Genomic DNA, 10,562 nt, shown 5'->3' on the forward strand with positions numbered 1-10,562 from the left:
AAATGGTGCTCTGACCATTGCTTTTCTGTATTTCTTATTCTTTTCTCCCTTTTTTTGTTCTGTCATAACCTTCAGTGCTCCATTTCTCTTCTTGATCAAAAGGGATCCCTCCTTCTGGACGCAAGACAGTGGAAATAGTCTTGTTAATTGCTCACAGCAGTTAGAGGTTATCAGCTGACTGGCAGTGTAGGTCTGAATAATGAGATGAGCTAAAAAGAAATAAAAATTCCCTGGTGAAAACTGTTAATACTAGAATAAAACCGCTGTTTTGCTGCCAGAGAGGATGCAGAGGAGGGAGAGGAGATTAAATGAGGTGGTTAGTCATAAATAGGGTAAATAGGAGCGAAGGAAGTTGGTTTGCTGGGTTCTATACAAAAGGTTGCCATAGGCACGCTTATATCTGCCCTTTTTCATGGTGATTCTTCCATTTCCATAATGTCACTTTCTGATGGTGTCAGTCTGCCACAGACACACACAAACACACATCCTTACTATATATCCAGCTCAAAGTTTGACCTGCAATGGACTGCATATCAATGAAATTATTGATTTTGCTCAGTATCATGTTTCTCCAAATGACCTTGCTTCTGCAGAAAGAATTTTTTGCAGAGTTGAGTTTTTAAATGCTTTTCTTGTCGTGGTGCATCTTTTCATGCTATTTGCACGAGCTTGACACCAACCATGAAGCCATTTGGATTGTTTATTTTTCATACTCACCAGCATTGTGTATGCATGTTCAGGTGTGCATTTATCCGTTTCTTTATTATTTCAAATGCAAGAATTCTCAACCAAAGCAAGGATTTTTTTTTTTTTTTTAACTAGTCTAAGGATTTTTTTATTTTTTTTGTGAAGAAATTGTGTGGCTGAGTGCAGCATTTCTCTTTCTCTTTTTCTCGTTTTTTTTCTTTTCCAGGTTTAACTCTCTTTTCACACAAGCACACACTTCTTCCATTAACTCTCCACTGTTCACCCTCCACGTTATTGCCTTCAGGCACTCTAACTTAGAGTCTGAACTTATTATGCTTCTCCCCTCTCTGAATTTTGGTGCACTCAGCTTGTGAATGGAGAGAGTATGAGCTCATTCTATCTGCATCAGCACAAGCAATGGTTATACTGCAGATGGCTCGGTGAGGAAAGCCTAAGGAGGATGCACCGGAGGTAGATGCCTCTACTATGGATAGATTTCTCCCTCAAGACCAATGTGATTCAAGCCTCTCGCCACAGCAGGTGAATTCCACAAGAACACATTTATGCAAAGGTTTAACTTTTTTCCTTTAGGACTGCTCCAGGTTCTTCGTCCTCTCTCAAACTCAATAAACCAAAATGCTCCATTTATCTCTTTGCTCCCCTTCTTTCTCCTGACGACACACAGGTTACTCAGCTATCTCTGGTTTTGGCTATGCTTATTGTAGTGATGTCACTAAAGAAACTCATGCTCTGTTTTTACTATCTTTTGTAGAGTACAGAAGAAACAAACATAATGACTGTTCAGTTTTTTTTATAAATGTTTTTTTTTGTGCTCCAGTTCTTGCGAGATAGAGGACAAACAGAAAAGAAGCCAATTGAAGAGGAGCATTGAAGTAGGATGACAAGATATGGTGTTTGTCTTATCCTTGAGAGGGGAGAGGTTTCATTACCTGAGGGGCTTGAGCAGTGGATGTCTCAGCGGTGGTGTGTTTTTTCCTCGCTGCTTGTCAGAGTTGTGGCGCTGCTACATATACTTCTGTGTTTTTAGTCACTCTGGGATTTCAGTGGCTCCAGCAGGAGCTAGACAGCCCAGGAATCAGCTGTGACGGATGGCTGTGTCTGTCCGAGAATATGGAGGGGTCGCCAGGGTTCTCGGCGGTGATGTACACACTTCCTCGCTCAGCCCCGTTGACTTTTTTTTAATTAACCTCTTTGGGAGGACCAGTCTTGATAATCACAGCCTGGAAAGTCCCGGCATTAAGACTTCTCTGACCTTTGAGGGTCCAGTTTCTTCCTTTACCTTACTATACCTCCCATTCAACGCTGTAATGGCACTGCCATGTAGGGTAGACAACGGCTGCATTGAATATCCACAGAATTCTGGTGTGATCCTTTGGAGTTCATTTTCCATAACCCCCTTTTTCATGTTCAGACACCTCACTGAGGCTTTATTTTCCACTCTCTATTCATCTATTTAATTCCTATTTCTAGAACTCATTTTATTTCATAGCAAAGAAACGTCATTGATCCCACAATGAGACGATCAGTTTAATGGCAAGGTACGACTTGCCAGATTCCTCTGTACCCTCATCGTTTCAACCCCTCATTTTCTCCTCACTGCTCTTATTGTAGACCTTGTGGCCTCATTATATAGAAACAGACTAGAAGAACAGACATAAATAAAAATAATCTTATTTGTCACATTAGACTTCTAAGGGACAAACAGACCTCAGTACTCCTTAGGGGAAGTGAACCCCTCTGAGTGATGTCCCAGAACAAGCAGATCAAACGCCTCTCCTCTCGGCTTTCTTCCTATCACTCTATTTTGGTTGCTTTCTTTCATGTTGGGGAGCAGTGGCTTAAGTGGCTCTATTGGATCTCTCTGATGGGCTCTCAAACGAAGCCTGTGAGAGCTTGGGAAATAAATTGGTTCACCCTCGGATGCAATTTCTTTGGCGCCCCCTTCTGTTCCATCGCTGATGTGTGCCTTGTCCGTTGAAGAATGGAGAGACGATTGACGAAATAAAGTACACAAGGCCAGCAGGGAAGAGGTCAAGAAAAAAAGGGGAGGAATGGGATGAGTCATGCGGCTTACTGTGTTGAAGCATTTACATTTTGTTTTTGGCGATGAGAGTTTTATACTTGCAAAATTAACTCTCAATGGAATGAACGGATGGGAGACAAAATGCATGAATGCATGAAGCCACAACTCCCCCATGTGGATGCCTTGTGCAAAACAACTTTTTGACAGTGCAAACCTTCAATGATCTGAAGCTGCCCTCCATTAGTAACAACACACCAAAACCCAAAAACTTTAAGTCATGACAGAAACATTTTATGCTGACGTGATTAATAATCTCTCTTCCATAAGTGTAGTTGTCCACCATATTTTAGCTTCTTACTGTGTATTCCAATCAAGGCCACATCTAAATTATTTATTTTTTCATATGTTTATCAGAATCTCTTGCCTTTACATTCTGTCTATCAGAGTACCCGAAACTCTCTGCGTGCTGTCACAATAAACTGAAAGGTTCTTTCTCCAAAAGCATGTGCAAATCAGAGTGTGAACAAAGTCAATATACCTTCATCACGTTGTTGAATGATCAGCACTTTCTGTGTGAAAATAAATGCACATGTATCTATTTTCCTATCAAAGGTGAGGTCCAACTTACAGGTGATGGATGATCTTTTGAAATCAGCCCATTTTCAGACTTGGATCTGAGATTTCTTCCACTTAGCCTTAAAGGTGCAGTCTCTGGCTGCTCTTGTGGTCGTATGCTACTGAAATCTTCCTCTTCTCATTACAGACAGATAGCTGGTAAAACTATGCAACAAGTACAACAACCCACCCTTCTGTGTCATTTACATAAACGCTGTCTTTGACATTTTACCATTTGGGCACAGTTTAGAGTCTCTAAAGGTTACAACTGCCTGCAGCAACAAAATAGTTTTTAATAGATAAGCAGCTCTGTGAGGTTCTTCAAAGACTGTTAAATATCTTTTTCTTTTTTGCTACATCATAAAGATTATTTGTGAACGTACTGCATTGTTTCATCATAGTGATTTTAGTCCAATCCAAAACTTTGTTACTGTGATGGAAAATTAATTCTCATATGCATCGTATGAAGTGTTGCTGCGTATAACCTGCAGATGACCTTGCTTTCAAGATACCACCATCTTATGTTTTCTTAAAATCCCTCCTTCCCATTGTTTGCTTGTTATAATGATAAAGCTGCACTTTAGGGGAGACAGGGATGAAGCTGGTATTTACGACCAGTGTTGCTCAAGTTACTTGGAAAATGTAATTAGTTACTGATTACTTCTCCAAGAAAGTAATCCAGTTGCTTTACAGATTACTTATTCTCAAAAGTAATTAGTTACTTTAATGATTACTTTATTTAGTTTATGTTTATGTATTTAGCAGACGCTTTTATCCAAAGCGACTTACAAATGAAGATTTAACAAGCTATATAAAGCTAACAATAAACTACATAGAAGGAACCCAGGAGTCCGACTCTGTCAGAGGTGACAGAGTAGAGATAGGGTGTAGGCATAGAAAGAAGTGCAGAAAGATAAAGTGCAGAGATAGAGGGGGTAGGGAAGTACAAGGTAAGTGCTTGGATAGGAGATGCTCTCTGAAGAGCTGGGTTTTCAAGAGCTTCTTGAAGATAGACAGGGACGCCCCTGTTCTGGTAGCGCTCGGTAGGTCATTCCACCATCGTGGGATGACACGAGTTGCTTTTCAAAAACATTATGCACAACCTGAGTATGCTAAAAAGCAAAAAAAACATCTCTTTTTCAAAACACCTGTCGCTCATAAGTCTATTTTCCCCTGTTTAGCAGGAGCGGGGCCGTCTGTTTGCCCGGCGGTGGAATTAGTAGCTGCAGCGGTCATGTCAGTAGGGGGATCCGGGGGTTTCTCAATGAGTTTCACATTCCTTGCTCAGATTTGAGGTGGAATTTTTCACTGTAGATAAAAAAAATTCTTCCCACACAGAGTGTACGGCAGACACAAATGTTTTTGTCACTTTTTACCAAGTGAAACTCAAAGCAAATCTACTTCTAAGCATCAAATGCTGCATGGTCCTGCTCTCTCCAGCGCTCCAGCGCAGCCTGCTTGTGGGAAAGTAACAGTAATCTATCTAATTACTGTTTTTGCAATTGTAATCCCTTACTTTACTCGTTGAAAAAAGTTGAATCGGATTATAGTAACGCATTACTTCAAACACACTGCCCATCACTGTGTCTGGGGAACTTCAACTGTGGTTAGGGAGGAAAGGTAGACTAGATAAGAACGATCAACCATACCCAAGGAGCGATGAAGCGACAATGGACAATATAACTGAATTTTCTTTGCCACAATGTTTATGTATTTGGCAGACACTTTCATCCAAAGCAACTTACACTGGCAGGTGTATAGGGGGTCTTGCCTAAGGACTGGAAGTAGTAGTAGGGGATTTGAAGGAGTCTTACCACTACACTATCCAGAGCATCAGAGCAGCTCTGTACTTTGTATTGTGTTGTTCTCTCTTGCAAGATATTATTATAAAAGCCTCTTATCTCCTCAGAAGAAAATAACTGACTTTGTGCCTTACTAAAATTTCCACAACAATCTTGGCGTCACGAACAGGATCCCTCGACTGGTTTACCTGGACCGGACCGCAGTGACTGATCAGCCTGGACTGAAATAGGGTTCCATACCTCCAAGGCCTTTCGACAGAGAGAGAACTGACCGTTCCGTTTCCCAGATACCAGCACTGGGATCATTTTTTGAACAACAATAATCTGAGGCGATAAGATTCCTTTCTATTATTATTTGAATGAGAGGTTTCCCGGTTGAGTCATTAGTGAGACAAAGATTTCATGGGTAAGTGAAATTTTTAAATCAGTCCAAAGAAGTATGACCAAATCAGTCCGAGAAAGTATGACTGAAGTACTCCGAAGAAGTGTGAGTACAGATTAAGGTCCTCATTGGAGACATCCTCTGAGTAAGAAATATATTCCCCCATTCCAAGTCCAAGAATGGGAAACGATGAGTCTCAGACTTCTGGCCATCCCGGGGGACCTGGTTTAGTACAATGAAAAATAAATATATAGAAATATAAAATGGGCTAGATAATGGATAGAAAATTGGGGTTTTCCCCCTGAAGGTTCTTTTAGTATGTCCGAAATAAGAAAGTTAGAAGAAAAGGTTTGCGAATATGAGAAAGAGATAACGCGGAAAAAGAAATTGAAGTTTAAATATTGGGAACAGTTGGAGGAAAGTAAGGAAGGTATAGAATGTTGGAAAAAGGAAAGTGAATTAAGAAATAGAAAGAAAAATACATATATTCAGGACGGAATGATGATAATAATTTGGTATGTGGATGAAAAGATCATTCATCTCTGACTAAGACTGAATCTCCTTTTAAACCACCACCATACTCCACTGATAACAATTTTTCCTTCTTCTTCATCCGCACCTCTTTACTCCACCCTGAGCGCTGGAGTTGTGCCGGACTGGACCTGGACTCCACGACCCCTACAACAACAACAATAACGACAACGACGACCAGACCCACCACAAGCCTCTGGCCCTTGGAAGAGGGAAATCCTCCAGTCCTCACTCTGGGAGAAATCCCACCTTCCCCACAAGACCTGTTAAGAAAAGGAAGATGTTGGGTTCACGATTTGGACTTCGGAGATCTCAACGTGACATGCCTGCCATGCCCAGAACCAAGTTGAGACCTGTAAGATAACCAAAAGGGACACAACTGAAAAGGAGCTGCATTTGGCAGCGATGACCATCTATCACGCAGTTGGTGGTACGACAGATCACCCCGGAAACAGAGGATGAGGTCCGGGACGTAGACGCGGGAGGGGAGGTCGACATGTGCCACGCTTGATCTATGACCCGAATGTTTGTTTCTACTGTGGCCAGACTGGACACTGGAAGTGGACTGTCCACAGCTGAGAAGTGATGAAATTGAGCAAAAGGCTGACTGAGGGTGGGAGGCGGGTTCCGGACGTCATGCGTCAGCGGAGCCTCCACTAATGGCTGATAACACAACACACACGCATTTTTCCTGCTCTGTGCGATGAAAAGACGCTCGCTGACTGTGACTTACGTTGTAAAGTTTTGCATGCTATTTCGGTCCTAGAGCAAAGATGTTCACTTCAGGTAATGGGAACTTATGTTCATTTAACATCTGAAGCCTACAAGGCTTTTCCAACTTTTTCAGCTTATTGTTTTGGGGAAACCAGTAACATTTATGGTTGACTCTGGGGCTACATCATCAGTAGTGAAGTCAGGGGAATTTGACCCTCCTCCAAAGCTAAGTTGAAACCATGTCTACTCTCTGTCTGCATCAGGCCAGGTTGTGAAAGAGAAAATGACAACGCCCATTGCGCGTGTCATTCCCGATGGGCTCTCCTTCAAGCACTCATTTTTGTTATTAGAGCTGTGCCCCATTAACCTGATGGGCTGTGATCTCATGTGTGAACTAGGCATTATTTTAACTTCCACACCAGATGGTGTTAGAGTTATGTCGCAGCCTGACAAAGTTTTCACACCAGTGCAGTTTAACTCATTGTCACTTACATATGCTTATGAGTGGAAACTTCCTGCCTCTCCTTTCTCACAACAGCACATGGAGGAACCAAAAGCTTTAGTTTCACCCCTTTCTGATTTCATGCAACCTGCTGATTTGCACTGCACATCAAACATTTCTTTGGGGCCTGACAGTGACTATGAGAGGAAGTGGTTTCGCAATACTTTTGAAAAGATTCTGACTAAATAAGGTCAGTCAGAATGTTGCAATGTATGTGGGTCTCACCCTCACGTTTCCTTGGCCAAACCTACACATTGGCACTGGCAAGGTGTGGGAGAGTTTGTTGCTACTTGTCAAGAAGAAACTAATTGTTTCACCTGCTGATCCCAATTTGATGTTTGACTGTCAGCATACTCTCAGCATACCTGTGCGCACTCTATTATCTCCTTAAATTAGAGATGCTGGCCAGCCAGATGAATGACTTTGTATAGAACCTTCAAGCCGTGAAAGCTGCAGTTCAGTCACATGCTCCCACATGTGCCCATACCATTTTGTCTAAAATTCCATCAGATGCACAGTTTCTTTTTCAGTAGTTGACTTGTCTAACGCATTTTTCTCTGTCCCTGTGCAACCTGACAGCCAGTTTTGGTTTGCTTTTGAGTTTGAAGGGAGATTTGGACTTTTACCCGATTATGCCAGGGGTACTGTGAAAGTCCCACTATTTACAATGCTGCCCTCAAAGCTAGCCTGGAACTGCTTCAACTAACCCAAGGCTCTGCTCTTTTGCAGTACGTGGATGACATCCTTTTATGCAGCCCATCTAAACAACAGTGTGAAAAAGACACAGTGCCTCTACTGAAACATCTTAATTCTTGTGGCCATAAAGCCAGCCTTTCTAAGTTACAGTTTGCACCGGACAAAGTCACCTTTTGGGGCCATGTGATTTCCAAGGATGGGCGCTCACTTTCTCCTAAACGTATTCCTGCAGTTCAGAGTATTCCTAAACCAGTTACTAAAAAACATCTGTCATCTTTAGGCATAACATCTTACTCCAGGAACGTCATTTCCAACTATTCTTCTCTCGAAGCTCCTTTAGGTTCTCTTATCCACGGGAAAGGCCTCCAGTCAGCTGATCGTGTCCCATGGACTCCTGAGGCTGAGTCAGCCTTCACCCAGCCTAAGCTGGCTCTTCAAACAGCTCCCACACTTGGCATCTCAGATCCTTATAAACCTTTCATACAGGCAGTTGATGAGAAGCATGGTTGTATGACATCTGTTCCTATGCAGGAACACAGGGGGGGAAGCAAAGGCCAGTGGCTTATTTCTCAGCAAAATTGGACTCTGTGGCTGCAGGCCTGCCTGGTTGTCTTCATGCTGTGACAGCTGCAGAGAAAGGTGTCCTGGCCTCCACAGATATTGTAGGCTACGCTAGCTCGACTGTTTTGGTTCCTCATTCTGCTGCCATTATTCTTCTCAAGCAGAAAACTTCACATCTTTCAGCTGCTCGCTAGCTCAGATACACTTCTGTGCTCCTAAATATGTCACTGTTAAACGTTGTGCTGTCCTGAATCCTGCTACTTTGTTTCCCACCCCTGATGATGGGGAGCCTAATGACTCCATTGCCATTCTGGAACAGGTTTGTGCACCCAGACCTGATCTTTCAGACACTCCTCTTCCAAACTCCGACATGGTTCTTTTTGTAGATGGATCAGCTTTGGGTGATCCAGCCACAGGTACTAGCTGTGTTGGGTTTGCAGTATGCTCTTCACATGACACTTTGTTGTCTGGCTACCTCCCCAATCATTTCTCTGCTCAAACTGCTGAGCTCATTTGCACTTACTGAAGCATGTAAGCTGGCAGCTGGTAAGTCTCAAAATTTACACAGATTCCAGATATGCTTTTGGTGTTGTTCATGACTTTGGTGCGCTGTGGTAACACAAACAAGAATTCTGACTTCTCTCACCGTTCATTGGTTCACAAAAGGTTTCAGCTCATATGCACAGAAATACTGTCAGTCATGTATGGTTTGTGCCACACATAATGCAGGAAAAGCAATACACACCTGACAAGCTGCACACCCTCCACCAGAAAGGCCTTTTGAACATTTAATAATGGATTTTCTTGAATTCACACAAGCTGAAGGGAAGAAATACGCACTAGCAGCAGTAGACATGTTTAGCAAATAGGTTGAAGTTTTTCCTGCAAAACATGCAAACAGTCATGGAGTAACTCAAGCACTGCTGACAGAAATCATTCCAAGATGGGGTATTCCAGAGAAACTCAGCAGTGATAATGGCACACAATTTGTAAACACAGCATTGACCGAGGTTGGTAAATTCCTGGGAATAAGCTTGTGCACACATTGTACTTATCATCCACAGATAGGAGGTGCTGTGGAAAGAGAAAATGGTACATTAGCCAAATTTTGTGAAGAAACGGGTCTGCCATTGACAAAAGCATTACCCACTGTGCTCACCTTTATGAGGATGAGAACCAGAGCTCGGGTGAATCTCAACCCATTTGAGATTTTATTTGGCAGACCTCCTAACCTGGGATTGGGAGCTGTCACCAGACCCCTCCCCTCCACAACTGTTTGTGATGATGCTATGTTGTCTTACTGTCAAAACCTCTCCACTGTTCTGTCTCAAGTTTGACAGACAGTGAAGGCAGCCCTTCCAGCCTCAGCAGACACACCCCTGCACCCACTCCAACCAGGTGATTGGGTAGTCATGAAGGAACTTTGCAGGTAATACTGGAAGTCCAAACGCTTACAAAAATATATGTATATTCAACAGAGTAGATTATTCACCATTTGACAGCAAGGGCTGGCTAAAATCGTAGCAGCAGCAGTTAGTAGTGGCACTTCCTGCTTCCTGCCTTCCACTCCAGTTGCCGGTGTTCCCAAAAGTTTTTAGCGCGATCTGGCTTTGAATGTGAGTGGTAGACCGCTCATGTTTGCTGAGGCTTCTCTGCGAATACTTCATGTCACAATATCCCATCCGAGTCCAGACATTGTCACAGGTTGAGAAAAGTACCACTCCCTTTGAAAAGAGCGGGTAATCTTCTGTCCCGTATTCTGAAGCCAACCTTTCAGCTCCCCATGTTGGTCTTCCTTTATTTATACCTCCTGTTTTGATTGAAAGTCTAATTTAGAAAATACCACACAAAACATGTTACACACAAATTTGAACGGAAATGTGAAAATTCAACAATTTTTAATAACAAAACAGTCAGAATTGTTTAAGTTAAGTGGAAAATCAGTTTACAGTTCAAACCATTTGATAAATACAAACATTTAATTTATTTGTTTATTATATTTTTTTCCACCTGCCTCTCCTGACCGCA

This window comes from Leuresthes tenuis, unplaced genomic scaffold (genome assembly GCF_036924035.1).
Source record: "Leuresthes tenuis unplaced genomic scaffold, fLeuTen1.0.hap1 SCAF_19, whole genome shotgun sequence".
Lineage (NCBI taxonomy): Eukaryota > Metazoa > Chordata > Actinopteri > Atheriniformes > Atherinopsidae > Leuresthes > Leuresthes tenuis.